Genomic DNA, 24648 nt, shown 5'->3' with positions numbered 1-24648 from the left:
TAATGTTGCTGACTAATGAGTTCAAATTTGTGGCAATAAAACTCTACCCTCAAGTTCTTAGTGGTGGACGCATGGCGACACGACATCCGCTCCTTACAAACCTGCACATCCTCCGGCATGTGCCAACTTATTTACCACTTATAGCATTGTTCCCACTAGGATCATATGGGTAATCATCTCAGTAATATGACAAGTAGGTAAGTTGACATAGGTTATCACAGCATCCTCCTGGATCATATGGACGAATCAAAGTAGGTAAGTTTTCATAGATCATCACATCATCCTATGGCTTGGTCTTCTCTCCTACAAAAATATCCTCCATAGCATCCTCCTCTTCTTTGGTTGGTTGATCATCAGACAATCCCTTGACCACATTAACGTTTATATCCATATCCATCTCCATAAATGGCATAAACATTGGCAAATCCTCATGAATGTCCAAAGCTAATATGCCAACTGTTTTATATTTTGTTTGTACTCTAGATTCTTTTTGCTACAACCTGCAAATTTTAGTCATTGCTGTAAATACCTTGGTAAACACAAATTTTATTGTCTATATACAGGACCCAACTCTTTTGACTGACAAAAATCAGCCATAACTTTTTCAGACTGCATATAAATAGCCCAACACTGATGCTCATAGCTTACTTCGGCAGTAAATCTTATTTGTTGTTGTAAATCAACACTGTGTAAATTCTCGGATTTATCCTACGTATAACAGCAGCACCTACTCATAAGTTTCCCCTGTTCAAAAATCAAAAAGTGAAAACAGGACATGCAAGAACTACACTCACTTCAAAATTTTGATTTGTCACAAATCCTATCAAAGCAAAAGCTGCGGCCGTGTAAGGAGAAGCTAGATATACTTGAGACTCTTTATGGCCCATTCTGTTAGGGAAATTTTTGTTTATAGTGGACACACAAACCTATAACACCACAAAAAAATATATTAATGTGGGAGAAATTGCTAAGCTATGGGATGATGCAAGTCCACATATAGTGCAATTCGAACCTCGAGATCATTCATAAGTGCATACATGTCCCTGGGACCACCTAAACAAGCTGCACATTATGGACTAGTTGGAGTGTTGCAACATATTGCCTCAAATATTTTAGCACAATTTTTGCCATCAGCACCAGGAACTAGCTGAGTGTACACATCAATCCAGACCTTCTAATGGGGGGGGGGAATCATGTAAGCTATCATTGTGAAAACATTATAACAAATTCATAAACACACTATAACCAGCCAAATGCTTAAGCTCTCCCTTGAGGAATAGAATGTTTCATGTTGTGTATATACATGAAAAAATGTGAATAGTAGTGCTTGCATGCAATAAAGCAATTTTCATGCTACTTTAATTAGGCCAATTAGTCTATTTTAGGCTAGAGTATAAAAGGCAAGAGAGTGCGAATGTAACACATCTTTTCAATTCATTTCTTGAAACTCCACTTCTTGGAGCTATAAGGTTTCTTCCTTCCCCACCATTGCAAAGGGTGTGTACCTTGCAGTAGCCATCATCATAGTATTCTCAACAAGCAACCATGGCTTCAACATTTGTATTTCTTCTTCTCATTGAATATGAATGGCAAGCTATGGTTTGTTTCTAGCATTTCTTGGAAGCATTTCTTGTTAGCTTTCTTGTATTTTCTTGGATATGGCAAAGTATCATTTCATTGGTATCAGAGCATGGATTTTGATCCATGGGAAGGGTCATTTTCATGGTGAATTTTAGTCATAGACTTGTTACAGGGTAGCTGGGAGGACAAGATTTGGTCACAGGCTTAGTCACAGTTCAAACTATGACTAGCCATGGCTATCTGCATCAAGTCGTCACTATTTTTGAGGTTCTTGGAGGTTCTATGGTGAAAATAACAACTCGTGGTCAATTCATAGGTCATTTTGGAGGGAGATTGGACTAACTGGAGTTAAACAAGGATTAGGGAGGAGTAAACAAGGTTACTTTTGTTAACCAAGGGATTCTTCTTCTCTTTCCTCTTTCTCTCAAGCTTCCCTACAAACTGCCATAGAGATCTTTGCTCATATCTTCCTCCCATGGCTTCTATCCATCAAACGGCTTGGTAGAGTCTTCCTTGGGTTATAAGCTTGCCATAGAATACCTATATGGTATACTTTTCATCGATTTGCTCATGTTGGTAGAGGAGTCTGTGATCAGCAATTTTGCGCCAGTTTTCAGCATGTCTTCTTACCACGTGATCAAATCGATTGGATGCTTCAAGCATTGAGCACTATGGCATGGCTATTTGGAGCATTATCTTGAAGATCTTGACCTCAAACATCTTCTTCTTCATGACATTGGAGTCTTGAAGCTTACATGAAACCCTAGCTATGGCTGATTTCAGGACATCACTCAAAATTTTTAGAAATTCTTGAAGAGATCAAGGGGCTTTTATTCCATTTTACTTCCTGGAGCTTCCTCAACACTCAAGAGACCGACATTGAAGCATTCTTGGACTTGAAGCTTCAAAGAGAGTTGGCTATGGAGTCAAAACAGGGCAGCAAGCTATAGGCTTCAAATTTTTGGTCTATTCTCTTCTATTTCATGGGGCTTTGGTCTTAAATGACTTCAGGGACCTTCCTACTACTCCAATCACTCAAGATTTTGAAGGCTTTAAGCAATGGATTCAATATTGAAGGCCAATCTTCTATTGGACTTCAAGCATGACAGGGATTGAAGAATTTCTTGGAAATCTCAGTCAAAGAGGCTCCAATTACAAAGAATCTTCCGTTCATTTGGCTTCTTGGAGTTGAAGACTCACTCAAGGCATCATCCTTGCATTATACTTGGAGTTATTGTTGGAATTATGGAGTATTACTCTCTCTTGATCAATTAGAGGACTTATGAAGATGGGCTATCTCTCTTTATGGATGAGGTTTGAGACAAGCAACATGTTCTTCTTCAAGCATTGAAAGAGGTGTTTCTAATACTCCTTTTAATCTCTCCAATCATTAATCCACTTGATGACTGCATCTCCTATTGTTGAAGGAGAGATTAAGAGAGTAATCAAGCAATGACTTGCTTCATAGACTTTACCTTCAGCATTGATTGATAATGAATCATCAAATTTCATACAATGAGCCTTCAATTTGGATTGTCAAGCATTGATTGAGTGTCTACTCAGTCATTCAGCCATTCATTGATTGAGTTTTGATCATCCCATTGATCTACTACATTTGATTGATTGAAGACTTCAAAATTCATCATATAGTCCTTCATATTTTGATTGAGATTTACCTAACCCTAACCCATGAGTTTGTGTTGATCCAATCTTTGATAATTTTCCAAAATAAATTTGTAAAGGTGAGCATAGTATGCAGTGAGTCACTAATACTATTGGTAAGCCTATCTCAGCCCATTTTCATTCATGATACTTTTTCAATTCATGCATATCATGAAAGGATCAATGTTTTGATTCGGTCTTGCATATCATACCTTGTTTGCTAGAATACTAGCTCTGCCATGTTCAATACCGACCGAGGAAAAAGGTCGAAGTTGGATGAGATAGCAAGACAATAGTGAGGTGACCCTCCCTTGCTATTGATGACTCTGTAAGGGTACACAACCTGGCCCGAAAGGAACTTTGCACACCTTCCGGAGTTTCAGAGCCCATTTAGGTGCCTGTTCTATCGTTTTATCCCTCACCACAGGTGGTGGACCATGGAAGACTACTCAGGATGAGAGTGGAAAAGATTTGAAGACACTGGGTACAAACAGGGGAAAACAAGGCAGTTTGGTCACAGTTTTGAACAGTTTGATAGGTCTACAGGTGCTACAGATTTGATTCCAGGTGGTGATTACAGTCTATAGGTTTCCCTTCCATGACCACATGATTTTTACTATGGTCCATATGCATATGGAATGAAACAGTGCTTAAACAATGATTCTACAGGGTTTTACAAGGTGCAGAACTAGTCTAGACAGTCATAAAGAACCTATTACAGGAAAGGCAATTTTAATTCTGCAATAAGGGTTCTTGTGCTCAGTACGTAGAGCTCAAAGTCCTCTTCGATACTAGCTATAGCACCTCTCATTTGGAGTTGCGGAGCTCAAGTTATAGCCCATTTTGTGACAGGTGGTCACTGTAGACTGCACTTTGACAAGGCAGGCAGAGAGACACTATTTTGGTCTAGAACCATTATATACCTTTTCCAAAGTGCTTATTTCAGTAAATCTGATATATATACATATTGTAAGCTCCGTTTGCAGCTATAAAGAAATTGGATCGGGGAAGAATAGCTCAAGATATAGACCAATCTTCGACTGACAGTGCTGAAATTACAACATGGCAAGGAACAAGAAGAAAGAGCAAATGTTAGACCACATTGAGGAAGGTTTGGAGGAGTATCATGCTGAGACAAATGACAATAATAGAGCCCCAAATCAGAGGCTAGAATTCAGGGAATTTAGTACCACCAATGACGAGGTGCAATGGCCAAAGAACCCCCATAGATCAGGGGAATGAAGTAAACATCTCACGTGATTCTAACGACTTCCAACAAATGTCTAAGCAACTTGGCAATATGAATGATGTTTTACTTCAGCTTAACCACTCCATGGATGATAAATTTAATAAGATGATTTCTCATATGGAGCAACAAAGTAATAGAGTGGATACCAAGTTTGATCAATTGATCACTATATTCAGCAATTTGGGAGATAGATTCCAAAGTAAACTGCCATCCCATGTTGAAGAAGTGCCACTTATTCATGGGAATGTGAGATCTACTACAACTCATCAAAATATACCATCAACTTATGAACATGGTGGTCCTTCTAGAGTCAATGAAACCGCTCAGCCAGGTGCTAACTCATGGAATAGAGGCAGGCCTAACAGCAAGGTCATTCACTACATGAAGATGAAGAAGAGTTTATTCATGGATGTCACCCCTTTTATAAAGAGTTTGATACTCATCATGCTCAAACTCCTAATGTAAGATAACCTAATGTGAGAGAAGATCATGGATAGCATGTACATGGGAACAGTTTTCAGCATGTTAATGCTCATGACAGTTTTCAACATGTTAATGTTCATGAGGATAGAATGCCACATAATGTTTCTAATCATACCCAATCACCTGGAAATTCATTGCTTGGCCATCAATCTCATCGAAACCATCGCAATGGGCAACAATCATATACTAAAAATCATGGGCATCAACCAAGGAGTGACTCTTTTCATAGACAACAATCTTTTGGCTTCAACAATCATGGTGGGCAGCAATATCACTATGATAAAGAATACAAGGATAAGATCAATATAACAAATTTCAAAGGAGATAACCCTTCACCGACCGAGCTTGAGAAGTGGATCAATAAATTGGAAATGGACTTCACTCTTTACCCTTACAATGAACAAGCAAAGATTTGTTATGCAGCCCTACACCTAAAAGGGTATGCATATACTTGGTGGAGATACATGTGCAAGATAGGGGAAAATTTTCAATCTTGGGATGAGTTTAAATCAACCATGACTCAAGTATTTGTGTCACCCATGGAAAAGGAAAGACTTGAACGAAGATAGTATGATCTTAGGCAAAGGGGATCTTCCGTAAGGGATTACTCCAGCTAATTCTTAAATCTTTCCATGTATGTCAAAGGTATCTCCGATGCAGCCAAGTTAAATAAGTACATCTTTGGTCTTGATCCTAACCTTTCAGTTGAAGTTAGAGCAGCCAAACCAACTAGTGTACATGCAGCCATACAATATGCTGAAAGGTATAGCCAAAAGTATAGAAGAGAGTTGACTGCATTTCAACCCAAAACAAGGACACATTATCAAGCAAATCAACCCATGAGATTTGGATAGCAGTTCAACCAACAAAGAGAAGGAAATAGAGCTGAAAATAGATTCTCAAATAATTCCAGCAGGGTGCCTATATATCCTACAGCTAATGCTTCAAGGCAGCGCACTAATTTTAGGAGTAATGCTGATTCAAAAGGGGATTTCAAGAGAATTGAAGTTGCAGCCAAACCATATCCCATTGCCAACAACAATAAAGCACTTCCCAATGACAAAACCAAGGGCCTATGTTACAAGTGTGGAGAGAAGTGGTCTCCTGAACATAAACAGAAGTGCAAGGGATATATAGCAAAGTCAAACATGTTGAATATAGAAGAATTTGAGGATGAAGAAGCAAATGAAGATGCTTTTTTGCAAGTGGATGCAGCCCCCACATATGAAGACATGCATGATCAAGAGGACCAAGATGTGCAGGAGGATTTAGAGCCGGTCAATAGCTTTCCCTATGATCCAGGTGGTTCTATGGTTTCTTGTCAACCCATGTTATGTTCCGTATCTCAGGATGCATGGATGGGTTGTAAGGGTGAAAATACACTTCGGCTCAAAGGTACTATAAATTCAAAGGTTGCTCATATTCTCATTGATACGGGCAGCACACATAGTTTTGTCAATGCTTAGTCATTGTATGAGCTGAAGTTATTACCACAAGAAATGGATTCCCTATTGAAGGTACAAGTGGCAAATGGAGCTCAATATTTGAGTAAAGAGATATGCCAACAAACTATCACAGTCTTGCACTATTATGATAGACTTGATTATCCTAGATATGGGTCCTATTGACATCATCACTGGCTGCGATTGGCTTAAACAACTTGGAAAATTTTCCTTGGATCTTAATCAGATGTTTATGGAGTTTACTTGGAATGGGCAACAAGTAAAGCTTAATGGCATTGAGAGGAAACAAGTGGAAATAATCAGTAAGAAGAAGATGAAGAGGGAAATCAATGCTATGTCTTGCATTTTCACACTTCTTCTATCAAAGGCAGATGAAAATCAGCAATCTACTTCACCTAAGGAGCAAGATCCATGTCTATGTAAACTTTTGGAAGAGTTTAAGGACATATTTCCGCCACCTACATCGTTGCCTCCTCAGCGAGAAGTGGATCATCCTATTGATTTAATGCCTGACACTAAACCCATCAATAAACCTCCTTACAGATTATCGAAGTGTGAGAGAGAAGAAGTAGAGAAACAGGTTAAAGACTTGCTGGAAATGGGATTTATTCAGCCTAGTTAGTCACCTTTTGCTTCTCCTGTACTACTTGTCAAGAAGAAAGATGGGTCATTTAGGATGTGTATTGACTATAGAGATCTAAATAAGAGCACTGTGAAGAATAGGTACCCAATTCCCTGCATAGATGATTTGCTAGATGAACTCAAGGATGCAAAGGTTTTCACCAAGATCAACTTAAGATCAGGGTAGCATCAAATAAGAATGAAAGCAGGGGATGAGTACAATACAGCTTTTAGGACAGAAAGAGGTCTCTACTACTTCCTAGTCATGCCATTCGGAATTTCCAATGCACCTGCAACCTTCCAAGCACTTATGAACAAGATTTTGCATCCATTCTTGTATAAATCAGTCTTGGTATTCTTTGATGATATTCTCATCTATAGCAAGAATAGAGAGGAACATGTCAGAGAAGTTCTCCTTACGTTGAGAAGACACAAGATTTTTGCAAAGGAAAGCAAGTGTACTTTTATGGCTGATGAAGTGGAATATTTGGGTCATATAGTTGGTGAGAAAGGAATCATGGTTGATCCAAAGAAAGTACAGTGCATCAAAGATTGGCCCATACCACAAAATTCTACTTCATTGAGAGGATTTCTTGGATTATCTTCCTTCTATAGGAGATTCATCAAGAATTATGCCCATGTAGCAGCTCCTCTTATTGATAGATTGAAGAAAGAAGCTTACTTTTGGGATGCTACAGCCACTATGAGCTTTAATGAGCTGAAAAGTCTTCTTATTTCAGCACCTATCTTAGTGTGTCCAGACTTTTCCAAGGAATTTACCATCTATGCAGATGCTAGTGGCAGAGGAATTGGGGCAGTTTTATGCCAAGATCATGGTGTTATTGCTTATGAAAGCAGGAAGTTAAATGATAAAGAAAGGGAACTCCATGTCTATGAGTAGGAAATGTTAGCCATTCTTCATGCTATTAAGAAGTGGCATCATTACATATATGGCAGCCATTTTAAGGTTAAGAGTGACCATCGAGTGTTGAAGTATTTTCTTTCTCAGCCAAATCTCTCTCCCAAACAAAGACGATGGTTAGCTACTCTTCAAGGATATGATTTTGAGATATCCTATATGGCAGGCAAGGATAATGTAGTGGCTGATGCCTTATCCAGGATGTGGGCATGTACCGTTTCTACTATCTCTACCATACATAAAGATTGAATTCAGGACATTCAAGAAGAATATCGTTTCGACGAACACACTAACAATATTATGAAGAAATTACAGCAAGACAATGAATCTGAATTTCCCAATTTCAAGTGGCAAAATGGACTTCTTTGGTTCAAAGGAAGAGTCTATTTGACCCCTCAGTCATCATTTAGGCCACGTATTTTGTAGGAGATGCATTCTTCTCCTTTGGCAGGACATATTGGCTTGTTTAAAACCTTTGATAAGATCCACAAATGTTTTTATTAGATGTCAAGGAGTATGTCATGCAGTGCTTACCATGCCAGCAGAATAAAGATTCCAATTTATTGCCTAGTGGTTTACTTCAGCCTTTGCCTATTCCTCATGGTAAATGGACTGATATCAGTATGGATTTCATTACAGGACTTCCTACCACTAAGCAGGGATGGAATAACATTTTTGTTGTGGTTGATCGTCTTACCAAATCAGCCCAATTCGTAGCTACCAAAGTCCAATATTCAGCCAAACAGGTGGCAGATCAATTCATGGAAGGAATTTTCAGACTCCATGGATTACCTATGAAGATTGTTTCTGACAGGGATTCCATGTTCATGGGAAATTTTTGGAAAAGTCTCTTTACTTCCATGGGTACCAAATTAACTCCAAGTACTGCCTATCATCCATAAACAGATGGCCAAATTGAAAGGGTCAATAAATGGTTAGAGGTCTATTTGAGACATTTTTGCCATGATAAGCAGAATGCATGGGATCATTGGATTCATCTTGCGGAGTTTTGTTATAATAGTACTCATCATATGAGTATTGGTATGTCACCATTGGAGGCATTTTATGGATACAAAGTCCAAGTACCTTCAGCATTGTTTCATGATGAAGTGAATCCTCTTGCTAGAAGAGTTGGAAAATATGGAAGCCTTAATGAAGCAATGCAAAGAAAACATTAGGAAGGCACAAGAGACAATGAAATCATATGCCGATATTTATAAGAGAAGGCATGTGGATTTTGAAGAAGGAGAATGGTATTTTTGAAAGTACCTAAGTCTCGTTATGCTTCTCTCAAGGGCGGACATAATGAGCTTGCTCATCGCTATTATGGTCCATATCAAATCACAAGAAAAGTTGGAGATCTTGCTTACCAACTTGATTTGCCTTCATCCACATGCATTCATAATGTTTTTCATGTGTCTCAACTTAAGAAGTATATTGGCCCTGACATACAAGTTCTTGAAGAACTACCTCCTCTTGATGAAGATGGCTTAATCATCTATGAGCCCAAAAGGATTATTGGCAAGAGGGAGAAGGTTATAAGGAACTGTATTGTTATGGAATATCTTGTCAAATGGAAAGGATTGCCTATGGAAGAATCATCTTGGCAGCATGCTTCATATTTGGATCAATATCCATGGCTTCTTCAAGAAGATACTTAGCTCATTACATAGTGGACAACTTGCTGTTATTGCCTATGGAAGAATCATATTGGTAGCATGCCTCATATTTGGATCAATATCCATGGCTTCTTCAAGAAGATACTTAGCTCATTACACAGTGGACAACTTGCTGTTATAAATTTCTGTCATGAGAATAATTGACCTATCGACATCAAAATTGGATTTTGATGACATGGATGGATACCTTATGAAGTAAACTTCATTTCTATACCTCACATGCGTCACTCTGACATTTCTATCCAAATTTATGGGTCATTTACTATCACTACCCTGTTCCGGACAGCATTCTAGATTTTCACTGTTTTGAGTTTATTTTCAAGATCATTTTCATGGAAGAGTATCTTTCTTCAAAGGACAACTTCAACAAGGAAATTCAACATTGGTCTCTCGTTCCTTTACATTTACCATCGACTTGTCATTTCAGTTTTCAAAGTTTTGAGGACAAAACTTTTGGGCAGGGATGGATTGTAATAAAGCAATTTTCATGCTACTTTAATTAGGCCAATTAGTCTATTTTAGGCTAGAGTATAAAAGGCAAGAGAGTGCCAATGTAACACATCTTTTCAATTCATTTCTTGAAACTCCACTTCTTGGAGCTAGAAGGTTTCTTCCTTCCCCACCATTGCAAAGGGTGTGTACCTTGCAGCAGCCATCATCATAGTTTTCTCAACAAGCAACCATGGCTTCAACATTTGTATTTCTTCTTCTCATTGAATATGAATGGCAAGCTATGGTTTGTTTCTAGCATTTCTTGGAAGTATTTCTTGTTAGCTTTCTTGTATTTTCTTGGATGTGGCAAAGTATCATTTCATTGCAGACGGCACAAAAAAGTTCTTTACTTGCATGCTTTAAATTAGTAAAAGCTTCTACTAGAACTATGGGCATTGGGGCATGCTATTTAGACAGAAGTGCATTACTCTATGAAAACACATCACAATGACAAGGCCACATTTAACACCATAGCAGCATGTCAAAAATTTTGGGTGACATTTAATAAGGACTGGGGTTCTTCTGAATACAAATGTGACCCCAACTCCATACACCATAAAATTTGCTACATGACTAGCATTGTCTAGGTCAATGTAATATTTCCATTAAAAAAACATTACTAGTCTGACTTTCCACAACCCACGTGAAACTCATGCAAAGGTCAATTCTGGCATTGGAGTTACCGACGGTGCAATCTTTAAACTGTACGTGAGATATCATGACTCTCCACTGGCAAAACGGGACCGAGGTTTAAAAACCCGCATAACTGCAGGTGAACATCCTCTTGGGAGGAGGTTAAGAGGATAATGTGGGGATAAAAATTCAAATTCTTATTTTATATTCCTTCTCCCCCTAGCCAAATGCCATGCTGGAGGAGAGGGAGTGTGGCGGGGATGGGTCAGCAGTGTTGCTTGAGGTCGTGGGGGAAGAGGGCCATGCAATAGGCCACATGGGGGGGAGGTCCCCTCTCCCCTAGACTATAAAAACCCCCTTTTGGGGAAGGGGGTAAGGTAAGCGGGAGAGAAGGAGGACGGCACCAGACTGTGGAGGGAGGTATTGAAGCTGTCGTTGTGTTGCGTGGGGGAGGAAGAAGCTCCTGTAGTTCGTGGAGCCACCGTGCCAGAGGGAGTCGTCATTTAGAACGCCGCCGCCTATGGCTTAAGAGCTGCCGCTGGATCCACCAGAGCGGCCAATGCCACCATTCCCTGACAAGGGAATTCCCCCCACGACGTCAGTACCACCATTTTCCCCACGCTTTCCACGACATTATCATTAATCCCCCTATTTCCACGTGGTCTGCACACACCCAGAAGCTCTTCGAAGCTTCTTAGAAGTTTCTAAGGGGGCTTCCATAAGCCCCCTTCCCATTGGATCCTACACAAGCGGTCTTTACCCCCCCCCCCCCCCCCCCCCCCCGGCGGGATTTAAGCCCCCTTTCCCCTTGCATCCCCCAAAAGCCATTTTACGTCGGTTGTAAAAACCTACCCGTGGAGACCCTATTAAGTCCATTGTAACCCAGGATTTAAAGCCCTTCTCCATTGCATCCATCTCAAGCCCAATCCCTTGTCGGGTTTAAAGGTCCCTTCCTATTGAACCCTCCAAAAGACAAAATTTCTTCCCCTGAGCTTCGAAGAGGAAGCCTATAAGGCTTTCCTATAAAATTCCCCATAAACCCATCTCTAATTTTTCCCCCCACACTAAATATCTTTATCCTCGGAACTTATTTGAAAGCAAGGAGAAGTTCATAAGTCCCCATTTCCGCAAAGCCCATAAAACCATTCCTAGCTGGAATTTCAAGGAAAAGAATCTCTCAAGCCTCCATTTCCGTAAGGCTTTCGCAAGAACCCTCTCACAAATCCCTCTTTTCCGAAAGAAGAAGGCCCAAGCTCCGAACCCTAAGGCCTTCCAAAGCCAAATTTTGCAAATCAGTACTTCTATCAAGGTGCCATACCTCAAAGGGATTTGCGCGTACGAGGGAGACGGGCCAAGATCATAAGACTGTGGCCAAGGCAAGAAGGTCAAATTCATGATGGCCCCTAAAAAGGCACAAGGCGCAACCGCAGGAGGATCATCTCCTAATATTCATGTGGACATTTCACCGAACCCACAAGTCCAGGTTTTTCTTCCTATTTTTAATTTACGTCAAAGTATTACAATTATGCATGGTTAATTCATGAATTAGGATGCACTTTTGCGATTAAAATACTTTGGCTATTTTAAAGGAAGTAACTCGCGATTGAAGATCGGTCATTTGTATTGGAATGAACGAAAAAGAACATAAGATATCTATGCATTCGTAGCAAGTTGTTTTTGTGCATTGTAAAGTAACGAATTTAAATCAACTAATAACTATCATTACAAAGTCGAGATTATTGTAGTACACCTTCGATTGTGCATGGAATGATTAAATCGCATGTCGCATTATTAGACAAATCTTTCTCCGTAATGATTCATTAAGAAAGTTGCTAACAACCATAGGAAATTGCAAGGCATGGAAATGATTCTAGGGCTGCATGAAATAGGTTAACTCTAGTCAATTGTCATAAATATCATTTAAACTACGTTGTAATTAGGAAAGGTTGCATAATGCCCATTGGTCGTATGAATAAATTCATTCAGAAACGTAGTTAGGGAAAGGTTGCATGGTTTGTTTAACATAAAACCTTAAAAACTTAGTAGCATGAGTCGTGAATGCATGTCCTGGTAGGACCAATGGAAGCTATGTGAATTTTAACATGTGCTTGGTCTTAACAAGAAAAGTTAGGGATTGCGAATCTAGAGGAAATGAATCGCATGCTTACATGAATTATGACGTAATACTACTAGTTTTTCCCCTCTTCGATCAAGACAATATCTTTAGGAATAGTTCGTTCTTATCATAGGACAAGTAAATTTGTTTACCAAAAACACCTAGACCGTAAAGGATTCACTTAGGATGGTTAAATCGATACAATATACTCCAAGTGCTAGCTAGGGTTTAACACACTAAGGACTTGGCCTAAACACACTTATTGCCAAGTCAAAACTCTCATACCCTAAAGTCCTACCCACATTCACGGAATGTAGGGACAATAAGACGTACTTGCAAGAAACGATCTAGGGTTTCTACCCTAAGGATCGCTCGTTAAAAAAGATGAAACTCGGATTGAGTTGGAACCCTAGTACCGACGATGTCGGCCTAGTGCAATCGGAAATGGATTGGATATGAAGATGCCCTAAACCCTGTTTCCTATCTAATCATGATTCCATGATTAGAAGACGCCGTTCAATGGGTAAAATAGTCCCATGGATTAGATGCGACACTTGTGCAACAAGTTGCAACGTCGCATGATCTTGTGGTTTGATCACAAGAGAATGGCCAATTCCTCAGAATGAGATTGGCAGATTCTTGCGCAAGTTTATCTTGCAAGAGGATGAGTAGTCGTCCTGATAAAGCACCTTTCTTGGGAAAAGTGACCAAGATAAGGGGGTTAGATGTTTGCTTGGAAGCAAAGGACCAATCAATAATTTGGAGCAACATATTTACTGTTAATAGAACTTAAGGTATTGGTTAAGTTGGGTTAATAGGGTACGGCCCTAACCCAAGGACATAAGGGTTAACAAACAAACCCTTGGGAATCTTACCGAGTCGCAATTGATCCCGGATCGAATGTTGGATGCATTCAGAGAGAAGGATTCACTCCTTAGTAATTGGCCAAATAATGACCACTAAAAATGATAGTGCTTGTATCAGCTTAAAGAGCACTGTTTGCTTTGTTTTCTCAATGAACTAAAGGATGAAAAGATATCTAATGCTTCAGGCTGAAGGCGTGAAGGGAGAGGCAGCCTCAGTTACCCCCGACTCTCTGCCCCTGACCCTAACCAAGGGGGTTGTTAGCCGCACCGGTAAGGTGGACCGAATCCGCCGCGAGAGATCTCTCTGTTGAGCGCTACTTGGAGTAGGAGGACGCTTGGGTGCCAGGGGGGCTCTAGCCATAAATCCCTCGCCTTCCAGGCCCTGCTCAAGAGGCCAACGTGACTCGGGATTGGATCACGAGGCCCGCATACTAATCTACGGGCGGAATCTTGGATTAGTAATCCTTGTGGATTGCTGGATAGCCTTCGGGCGGATTATGGATAAGCCTGCGGGCAGGACTTTATAAATGTATTCCAAAGATAAATATGATAACCGATTGGAAAGGAACTTGTTTGACATTGCTTTTCTATGTCAAGTGCTAAGATTACGTGAAGGAACCGGTGCCTAACGGGCTAATTAAGGAAGCTGCTTGATGCATGTCCAACTAAATGTGGTAGGTAATTAGACAACTAAAACAACCTAAGGAAAGTGCGGTGGATGTGGCCATGGGTCCGTCCTACAAATGGGTGGTCTCGGTTGGCCGAGAACTTTTCTCAATCATAATGGACAGCAAGGGGATCTTCTCAGAGGGAATGAATAACAAGGGTGCTGACCTAGAGTCTAGGTTACAATAGTCCCGGTTTATGCTATTTTAGGGGAACAGAATGGTACTATGCCTTATGGCAGAGAGGTCGAGCCTTGCATCCCTCTCGTTTCCCATTCTCCTTGAACCAAGTGCAGCATGAATCCGCTTCGGCCCTAGCGATTCTGTGTAAAGTAGTTCACTCAGGGTTCAACGCTAGTTTCCATTTAGGAAATGACCATTAGGGGAAACCCTAATTCAGGTCGGTCCTAAGTGGAAATGGCCAGAATGCTTCCGCTACGTGGCAGACGCGGAAAGTCCTAGATCGCAAACCTCGTGACATTCCATGGGAGTGCCAGGCGGCGGAGCTTCTAGACCTCCTTTCTGATGGATTGCTAAGACATGTCCTGGAAGGGAACAGGTGGACATGTTACAATCAACATCTTTTAATAAGCTACAATGATTTTTTTGCCTATTCATCTTGACTCAATACTACTGGAGCGTATTGCAAGAAACCAAAAATAGTGTTACATGACTAGCATTGTCTATATAAACATATTTTAAGTAGATAATATATTTGCCAATTTTTCTCCACTAAGAACAACTTGAGGGTGTTCACAACAACAACAAACAGTAAAAAAAATTCCTAGAAAATGGTGAGAGACTAGCATGTTTCTTCTGTGAAGTATGAACGATAAAATTTGGCACATTCACCTTCTAGCCCTAATTTTAAAAACCATCAAAGAGGTTAGAGATATACAAGCAAGCCAATTTGGTAGATGATAGAACCTTGAAAAACATTTTACACGAGAACCTTTCGATGCAACCTGCTCTGCTAGAAGCCTTATTGATTTAAGACAATAGAATGAAGAGACATACAAAAGTGTGTAACAGCTTGGTTGCAGAAATAAAATCCTTGATTTTCCCACCAATGCATGAACCGATGTACACCCTGTCAATCTTCACATTGGTACGTTCTCTTGCAAGGTTACAGTTGTCTAGAGAATGTGGCTACAAAATTTTAGAAGTGAATTAACACCATATTGGGGAATATGGGAATTTCCCATAAGTTTGGGACACGTGAACAAATCTTTGGATTTTTCATAACTTGAACGCTATAACTCCAAACCGAGCGCTTTATAGCTCAATATATTCCATTTTTCAAGCACTTTTCAATGATACTTCACATCAGATGGTTTTTAGAAACTTATGGGCATGTTATCCATGTGCCACCTCTTTAGTATTCAAAAAAATGGGAATTGGGAGATTCCTAAACTCACATATATTATGTTACTTGGTAAGTTTTGCTTAATCCTAATAGAACTATTTTCAAGCCTGTCTCATTAAGCTAAACACAAATTTGACTATTTCCCAAGTTCCATAAAAATTATACATTGATCATAGGCATTAGCTTCTTCATGTAGTCCACACACCATCTCTAGAGGTTCTAGTCAGATACCTTTACAACAACAAGCTCCAATTTAGAGACATCAAATCTGTATTCAATAGCAAACCTAGAAACAAGGACGAGCACAATTATAGTGAAGTACATGAGTTGCTAAGCAAACCAATCACCCGTATCTGAAAGTCAAATAACTTAGCCCCCATGTCCACACCTGGCAAACTCATCTATAAATACTCGCTCGAAAGGTTCGGTAGCTTTTCCTTGTAACATCAAGGATGAGATGACACCAATTTTTCCTCCAACTTCTACAATCATATGACAGAATCATATGATCTTCCATCTGCACAAAAACAATGGAGGAAAAGAACAAAAATGTTCATCCATGTGCTCTCAAAAAGATTATGTTCCTCAAAAGCACCGAGTAATACATCGTCATGCTCTCAACAATAGAACCAACAAACTCCATAGCCTTATATGTAGCCCTTGACACCATCATCTCTCCAATTATCTGTTAGAAATTCAAGATCAAGATGAATTGAGCAGCAATATAAAGAAGGTACTGTAATGAGCACACAACAATAGTTATATGTGTATCGGTTCAACTAATGAATTGTCTCTTGCAATATCATGGTGCCCAACAAACATATTTAAACTACATCAAGTCTACCTAGAGAATCAAATCTTTGGCCTACAAATAGCCATCTAGGACAAATCCTAGGGTTGGAGACACCTGATATACAATCGGACATCACCCTTTGGCTTAAGCTTGAAGCAGATTTCTTTTAACCAGAGCTACAACTTTCTTTGTGTTTGCACACAATTAGCATCAATATGTTATACTTATAATGCTTGGAACTAGAATGCATGCCACATTTAAGCAGGTAACATTTACATCTCAAAAATACAGAGTGTGATTCTAGTTATAGCATGTGAGCTTTTTGACGACTTGTGCCTATGTGGTTTCTAAAGCGTACCTCAATCACTTCAATATTATAGTGTTAGGAGCTAAAATAGATCCCATAGAATTTCATGTACTAATGGAAACCTAAAAGGTACTCGTGTTTATTGAAGGTAGATTATGTGCGCTTGGATCTACTTTAATATTCTAGGAAGAAAGGACATGAGAACTCGGAAATTCTATTGGTATAGTTGCCCCTCGATCTCCATCCAATGTCTTCAACAGTCAATTTTTTGCATGTTTCTACTGATATGTAAATAACTAAGGTATATGTTTCTCATTTGAAGCTTCAATAGTTTGTCAACCTCTTGCCAGTTGTATAATAATTCCATCATGCATCATCAAGTTGTATAATAATTCCATCATGCATCATCAAGCCACAGGTAGCTCAACAAAACAAATAGGGGGACCTATTGTAACATTCCCAATTTTCGAAAGGAAAACACGCATTCTTTATGGGGGGGAATAAGGGAAAAGTTTTTTAATCATCCCTCTCCCCTCCAGCTGACTGTCATGCTGGAGGAGAAGGGAATAGCAAGGCCAACTAAGCTCCTTGCTGGAGCTCGCAAGAGGGCAAGGGCATGCATGTTGGAGCGTGGAGGGAGGGAGGTACCTCTCCCTCTCCCTGTAAAACCCATGGCTATGTGAGCTTTGGGGAGGGAGAGAGGAGTGGAGACACTAAGCTGCTGTCGAGAGATAGAGGAGGTCGCTGCCATCTGCCGCAGGTCCCCGCCATCACGTCGCCACCTGCCGCTGCAATCCAGCCCTGCCTGCCACCCACCACGTCACTATCTGCCACTGCTGTTCGCCAGGACGCCATCGAAATTGCACGCCGCCACTGCCAATCGAATCCCAATTGGCCTCCTTCCACGTGGGCTTCTGCAATCTTCCAGAAGCTTTAGAAGCTTCTTGGAAGCTTCCAAGGGTGGGCCTCCTAAGCCCCCTTTCACATTACACCCCCCATTCCTCCTTGTGGGCTTCCTCTTAGGCCTTGTCCATGTAGGCTTGGTAAACCCCCCCGGGAATCCAAAGCCCTATTGGGGTCCTCATACTCCCTTTTCCCCCCCACATAAAATCCCCTTTTTTTAAGGGCTTATACACCCCTTCCTCCCCCCCCCCCCCCCTTTTTTCCCGTTTTGCTCACATAGTGCATCCTAAGACTACCCCCCCCTCGTGATTCAAGAAAAGCCCCCTTCCCGTGGCTTAATAAGCCTTACTCTCAAAAGGTATTCCTACCCCCCCTTCCCCAGGATTTAAACCCTTTCCATGGGTTTCTTTCCCCCCCTCCATGGAAATATCTTTTTTTAAGGACTTTTATACCCTTTGGCCCCTTTTTCAATCCGTTAAAAGTCCAGTTAGTACCCCCTTTCCCATGGGTCCTATCCGAGGCCTTTAAAAAGGCTCATTAATCTTTTTCCCTTGGATTTCCTTCAATCTCTCAATTAGCCCGAGTGCTAAATCCCTTTCCGTGTATACAATTTACACCGAAGCTTCTACGAAAGGAAGGGGAAAAAAAAATCATAAAGGACGGTGGAATTACAAAGGGAGTTTCGTAAAGCCACATCCAAGACGGAAAGGCCGCATTCGCGATGGCTCCTAAGAAAGCACAAGGCGCAACCGCAGGAGGATTGTCTCCTAACATCCATGTGGACATTTCACCACAAGTCCAGGTTTTTTCTAATTTTTTATTTACGTCGTTATAATCCAATCGTGCATGGATCATTTTGGAGATACGATGCATCTTTCGTTTTAAATACTTTGACTAATTTAAAAGAAATAGCTCACGATGAAAGAATTCGGTCATTAGTATTTTCAATAAAATGAAAAAAATAAAGTGAGCAGAAAATTGCTATGCATTTCTAGCAAGTAGTTTTTATGCATTGCAATGAATTGAAATTAGATCAATGTCCATTTTTACAAAACGGAATTATGATAGTACACGTCGATTAAGCATGGAAGAATTAAACCCCATATTGCATTATTGAGCATCTTTTTTGAAATGATTCCTAAAGAAATTTGCTAGCAACCGTAGGAAATTGCTAGGGTTGCATGAAGAAGATTTAACTCTAGGCAAGTGGCCTAAAAACTTAAATGAACATAAGGGTGTGTAAGTTCAGCATACGACAAATTCATTCGGAAAAAAAGTAGAAAAAGGCTGCATGTTTTAAGCATGAATCTTGTTTGCATGTTATAGGATTATCAATTGGAATTAGGCTATAACTAAAACTATGCTTTGACCTTAAACTGAAAAGTTAGGGGTTGTAAATCAACTTACACGTAGACAATGAATCATGTGGTGATGAAAATGATAGTGTAATTATCTTCAAGAATAGACAAGTTAAATTGGTTTAAACCTAAACACCTTAAACGGCGAAGTACTCGTTTAGAAAGGGTTAATTCAATGCAATGTATCCCAAAGAACTGACTAGGGTTAGCACGTTGAAGACATTTACCAAGTCACTCGTATTGCCAAAATTGAAACTCCTATACCCTAAATACTTGCCCACATTCACAGAATGTAGGGATAGTAGGACATACTTGCGAGAAAAGATCTAGGGTTTTTCCTAAGAATCTCTCACTAAAATAATGAAACTCGGAACCCTAGGACCGACAATGTCGGCCTAATGCAATCAGGAACGGATTGTTATATCTAATCATGATACCATGATTAGAAGGCACCATTGATGGATAGAATAGTCCCATAGTTTGTTACGACACTTGTGCAACAAGCTGCAGAGTCGCATGATCTTGTAATTAGATCACAAGGGAATGGCCAATTCCTTAGAATGAGGTTGGAAGATTCTTACGCAAGTTATCTTGCAGAGGATGAATAATCGTCCTAATATAGTATCTTTCTTGGGTGAAGAGACCAAGATACGGAGACTAGATTTTTGCTTGGAAGCAAAGGACCAATCAATAGTTTGAAATAACATATTTACTACTAATAGAACTTAAGGTATTGATTAAGTCAAGTTAATAGGGTATGGCCCTAACCCAAGATATAGGGGATCTTGCCAAGTCGCAATTGATCCCGGATCGAGTGCTGGATGCATTCGGAAAGAAGGATTCACTCCTTAGAAGTTGGCCCCAGAAATAATGACCAATGGAATTGTTTGTGCTTGTAACAATTTTAAGAGCACTGTTTTGCTTTGTTTGCTCAAAGAATTAAAGGATAAATGGATATCTACTGCTTCAGGTTGAAGGCCTGAAGGGAGAGGCAGCTTCAGTTACCCCTGACTGCCTGCCTGACCCTAACCAAGGGGGTTATTAATCGCACCAGGAAGGTGGACCAAACATGCCGCGAGAGGTCTCTCCGTTGAACGCTACTTGGAGCAGGAGGACGCTTGGGTGCCAGGGAGGGCTCTGGCCGTAAATCCCTCACCTTCGGGGCCCTGCACAAGAGGTCAATGTGACTCGGGATTAGATCTCGAGGCCTGCATACTAGTCTACGGGCGGAATCTTGGATTAGTAATCCTTGTGGATTACTAGATAGCCTTCAGGTGGATTATGGATAAGCCTACGGGTTGGACTTTATGTATTTCAAAGATAAATACGATAACCTGTTGAAAAGGAACTTGTTTGACATTGCCAGTGCCTAACGGGCAAATTAAGGAAGCTGATTGATACATGTCCAACTAAATGTGGTAGGTAATTAGGTAACTAAAACAACCTGAGGAAAGTGCGGTGGATGTGGCCATGGGTCCCGTCCTACGGATGGGTGGTCCCAGTTGGCCGGGAACTTTTCTCAATCATGATGGACAGTGAGAAGATCGTTTCAAAGGATACGAACATAAAAAGGGCGCTGACCTAGAATCTAAGTTATAAAGGATCCTGATTTACGCTGTTTTAGGGGAACGGAATGGGACTATGCCTTATGGCAGAGAGGTTGAGCTTCGCATCCCTCTCGTTTCCCATTCTCCTTAAACCAATTGCAGCGTGAATCCGCTTCGAACCTGGCGTTTCTGCGTAAAGTAGTTCACTCGGGTTGATGCTAGTTGCCGTTAGGAAATGACCAATAGATAAAACCCTAATTCAGGTCGCTTATAAGTGGGAAGTACGGCCGGAATACTTCCGCTACCTGGCAGATGCAGAAAGTCCTAGATCACAAACCCCGTAACATTCCATGGGAGTGCCAGGCAGAGCTTTTTAGACATCCTTTCCGATGGACTGCTAAAACATGTCCTGAAGTTAACAGGTGGATACGTTACACCTACTCCTAGACAAGCAAAGAAGGAACAAATTATGGTGGGCCCATGAGAACCTTTAGTAGGGGTTGCTACTATCTTTCAAGGTAGACAAATGATATGTTGGACCTACATCGAGAAGAAAACCATGGTACATAATGTGACCAAATTGTGTAAAGAGGATGATAAAAAGAGAACCAGTGATTACAATAAATAATCAACAGAAGGGTAGACAATGTCTTTTGAAAGCAAGACAAAGGGAGTGTTGCAACAGACTAGGCTTGGGCTTCTCATGAATTGTAGAACCTCACATGCTGGGTATTTACTTCCACCATAGGGGAGATTGTTTAGAAATACATACAGCCATCATCCACAAGTAGAGAGCAAGCACAATGTAAGCATAAAGATGATCAGACTATCATAATGGAAATCGACAAAAGCACTATTGTGTTTCCATGTCTACAGGCTACAATTGTACCATTATTGAGATCCAAGATGGCTACTTCTCCAAAATAAATGATGGCTAATTTGTAATATGGGAATATAAGAACAAGGATGCTCTTTTGAGGTAGATAATATGGAGGTTCAACACTCAGGTCTATCACTGGGTTATAAATCCTATATATCACGTGCGTTCATGGCATATTTTATATATACCTATGTAACCTATTTTGTGAATTTTCTTGACCCTTCTCTAACTTTTTACTATAATTTATAAATCCCTTACTATAAGTTTATTTTTTTCATAAAATAATTTAACAAATCCTTATGTAATAGATAGAAAACACTAGCTCTATCATAGAATTGATCACGAACTAGTTAAGGCATGACTTCAAGCTATTATGTGGAAGGGTGCAAGCATATTAATGGTTCTCACCACTAAATGCCATGAAGGGCATGTCTAAAGAAGATATGACAAGTGAGCACAATGTGCGACCGCTAAAAATACATTCTAAACTTGGTCAACTCATTAAAACAGCCCCATAACATATAAGATCCCAAAACTTCCAAGCTTTCATTAAAAAGAAAGTGATCCTAGAAAGTTTCAACACATTTTAGCATTGCCTAAAATTCACAAGCTATGGTGTACATGTGCTAGTAAGCTAGTTGCTCAATCCTACTTCAAAGTGAGTGAGAAGTGAACATTGTGGATCTTTAAACATGAAAGTCAAAATAGAAATAGAAGAGCATGCAATTTCACCATCATAATACTATCTTTGAGCTCTCATACATTGCATTATTGATCTCAGTCTTGTCTTTTAGTGATAAAACATTTTAGCATTGCCTAAAATTCACAAGCTATGGTGTACATGTGCTAGTAAGCTAGTTGCTCAAGCCTACTTCAAAGTGAGTGAGAAGTGAGCCTTGTGGATCTTTAAATATGAAAGTCAAAATAGAAATAGAAGAATATGCAATTTCACCATCATAATACTATCTTTGAGCTCTCATACATTGCGATATTGATCTCAGTCTTGTCTTTTAGGGATAACATTGGACTACATCATTGTATCTTTTGTATCTAATTCATCCTAAATAATTGTCTCCACTATTTCTACAAAGCATATCAATAACAAATGCACACACACACACACACAAATTCTAAAGATAACAAGAAATAAACACTCAAAAATTTTCTGTTAGTTAATATTAAGTCTTAACAAAAGCCAAAGAATATGAGTTTAACTTGTAGCTAAAAAAGATAGCTATATTAAAGGGAAAAAATATTTCCTTTCTATAGTCCACAACTAAATTCTAGAATTATTTGCATGAAGATGTAACTAAAAGCACGATGTTTTATATAAATTGCACCTATGCAAAATTTATCTCATTTTCTTTTATAAAGTAGACATGGCTATACAAGTTGTGTTTCTATCTAGATATTGATTGTTTGAAAATGCACTTACCCTCAGATAGAAAGACCAATGTAAGATGCCGCATGGTGATCCACTCTTTACAAGCTACAAGTAACTCCATTCTTGGTGCATCATAGTAGGAGTTCAAACCCCCTATTTTGCGCAACTGTATGCTGCAGGCATCCTTTTAAGGACATGCCCATGAGCTTCCCATGGATTTTGAAGCTCATCCACACACTCCTTGTAAAAACAAAGCTGGTTGAACTTACACACATAAGAGGTCATTCAACAGTTTGTATATATACAAAATTTACCTCTAGGCCATGCATTCTACTCATCACCTCAACATTGTTGAAGCTAGAGTTCATTGTCATTTTCATATACGTATATGCAGCATCGTAATTTGCTAGTTATGTTCCTAAAGCAAGGATAAAAATACAACAAATTAAAATCAAGGGAAATGCTAAGAATAAGCTTAATAAGAGGAATAGCTCCACATGCCATATACCAAATCTTCTTCTGCATAAGCCAAGCTTTGATCACAACACTCCATCTAAGATAGTCAAGTCCATGTAACTTATCATCTGTAGAAGTGTACGCAGGAGCCATCTAGAGAGGAAAAGAAGAGAAGATGGAGGGAAGACGGTATACAAAGAGGGAATATATCCAAACCAATAGCAAAGACTTCACGAAATGACAGTTCACATGTAGTGTAACAAAAAAATGATAAAAAACAAATGCCAACTACTCCAAAATGATGAAAAATCATGCAATAACTACCAAAAAAACAAAAATGGCATGTTCAAAGTATAGTCTAGCCACGGTCAAGGGTAGAAAATGAAAAAAAAAAGGTTGGTTGAGCATTTAATGTAGCAAACTAACGAGATTATAGGCTAAATCCAAGCGCATGCTAAAAGCATACGTTGGTCATCTAAAAAATGCATTCGTGATCAACAGGGTAAAAAAGACTTGTAATGAGTAGAAAATTTACAGTAGGAAGTGAGATCCTATAATATAATACCATATCAAAAGTGGTACAACAAAACGAAAGCATAGACAAGTGTAAAAATAAACTACTAAATACAAGATGAAAAAACAAAAAAATACTGCAAAGAAAGAGAAATCAAAGAGATGCTTGGGAAATGAAATCCACATACCAAACATGAGAATGATGCATACAATAGTGAGTCACTAGCTATGTGAGCACTGGCATTGGCTCATCTCTCCAACATGAAGACCACCTGAAGAATGATGATGACTCAATGAAAGGAAGAGGAGCCACTAAATAAATAGGCCCACAATATTTCAAATATGGTAGTCGGTTAGCCAACAGTAAATGCCTAAATAATCACTAAGATGACCACCATAAATTGCCTAAAATACTATGTAATGTCAAGCATAGCCATGTCTCACACATGAACTAACTAGACTAGACTGATAACACTTCTTTGCCTATTGCAATCATGATCGACAAGGATCAAAATGTTATACATGGAGGTTTTTGGCATGCCTCAACTGAGCACTTCAAAATGTAGAAGCTAAGTTGGGATAGGATAGGACTTGTTAATCAATCTTAATCATGGTTTTATAATATCCTTACCACTTTCTTGTGCCTATAAATATTTTGTGTATTATAGAGGGACATGCATTCCGCAACCATGGATAGCTACATGGAAGTTTC

The 24648-nt window shown here is 39.6% G+C and overlaps 1 pseudogene; it reads right to left on the bottom strand.

Annotated features, from left to right (window-relative positions):
* Window positions 1-546: 546 nt before the first annotated feature.
* Window positions 547-17750, bottom strand: LOC148032309 (3-isopropylmalate dehydratase large subunit, chloroplastic-like; annotated as a pseudogene).
* Between the last annotated feature and the right edge of the window lie 6898 nt (window positions 17751-24648).

This window comes from Lygodium microphyllum, chromosome 8 (genome assembly GCF_053477565.2).
Source record: "Lygodium microphyllum isolate KBCC chromosome 8, Lygodium_microphyllum_v1.1.10, whole genome shotgun sequence".
Taxonomy (NCBI): Eukaryota; Viridiplantae; Streptophyta; class Polypodiopsida; order Schizaeales; family Lygodiaceae; genus Lygodium; species Lygodium microphyllum.
This window is presented reverse-complemented; position numbering and strand designations above follow the sequence as displayed.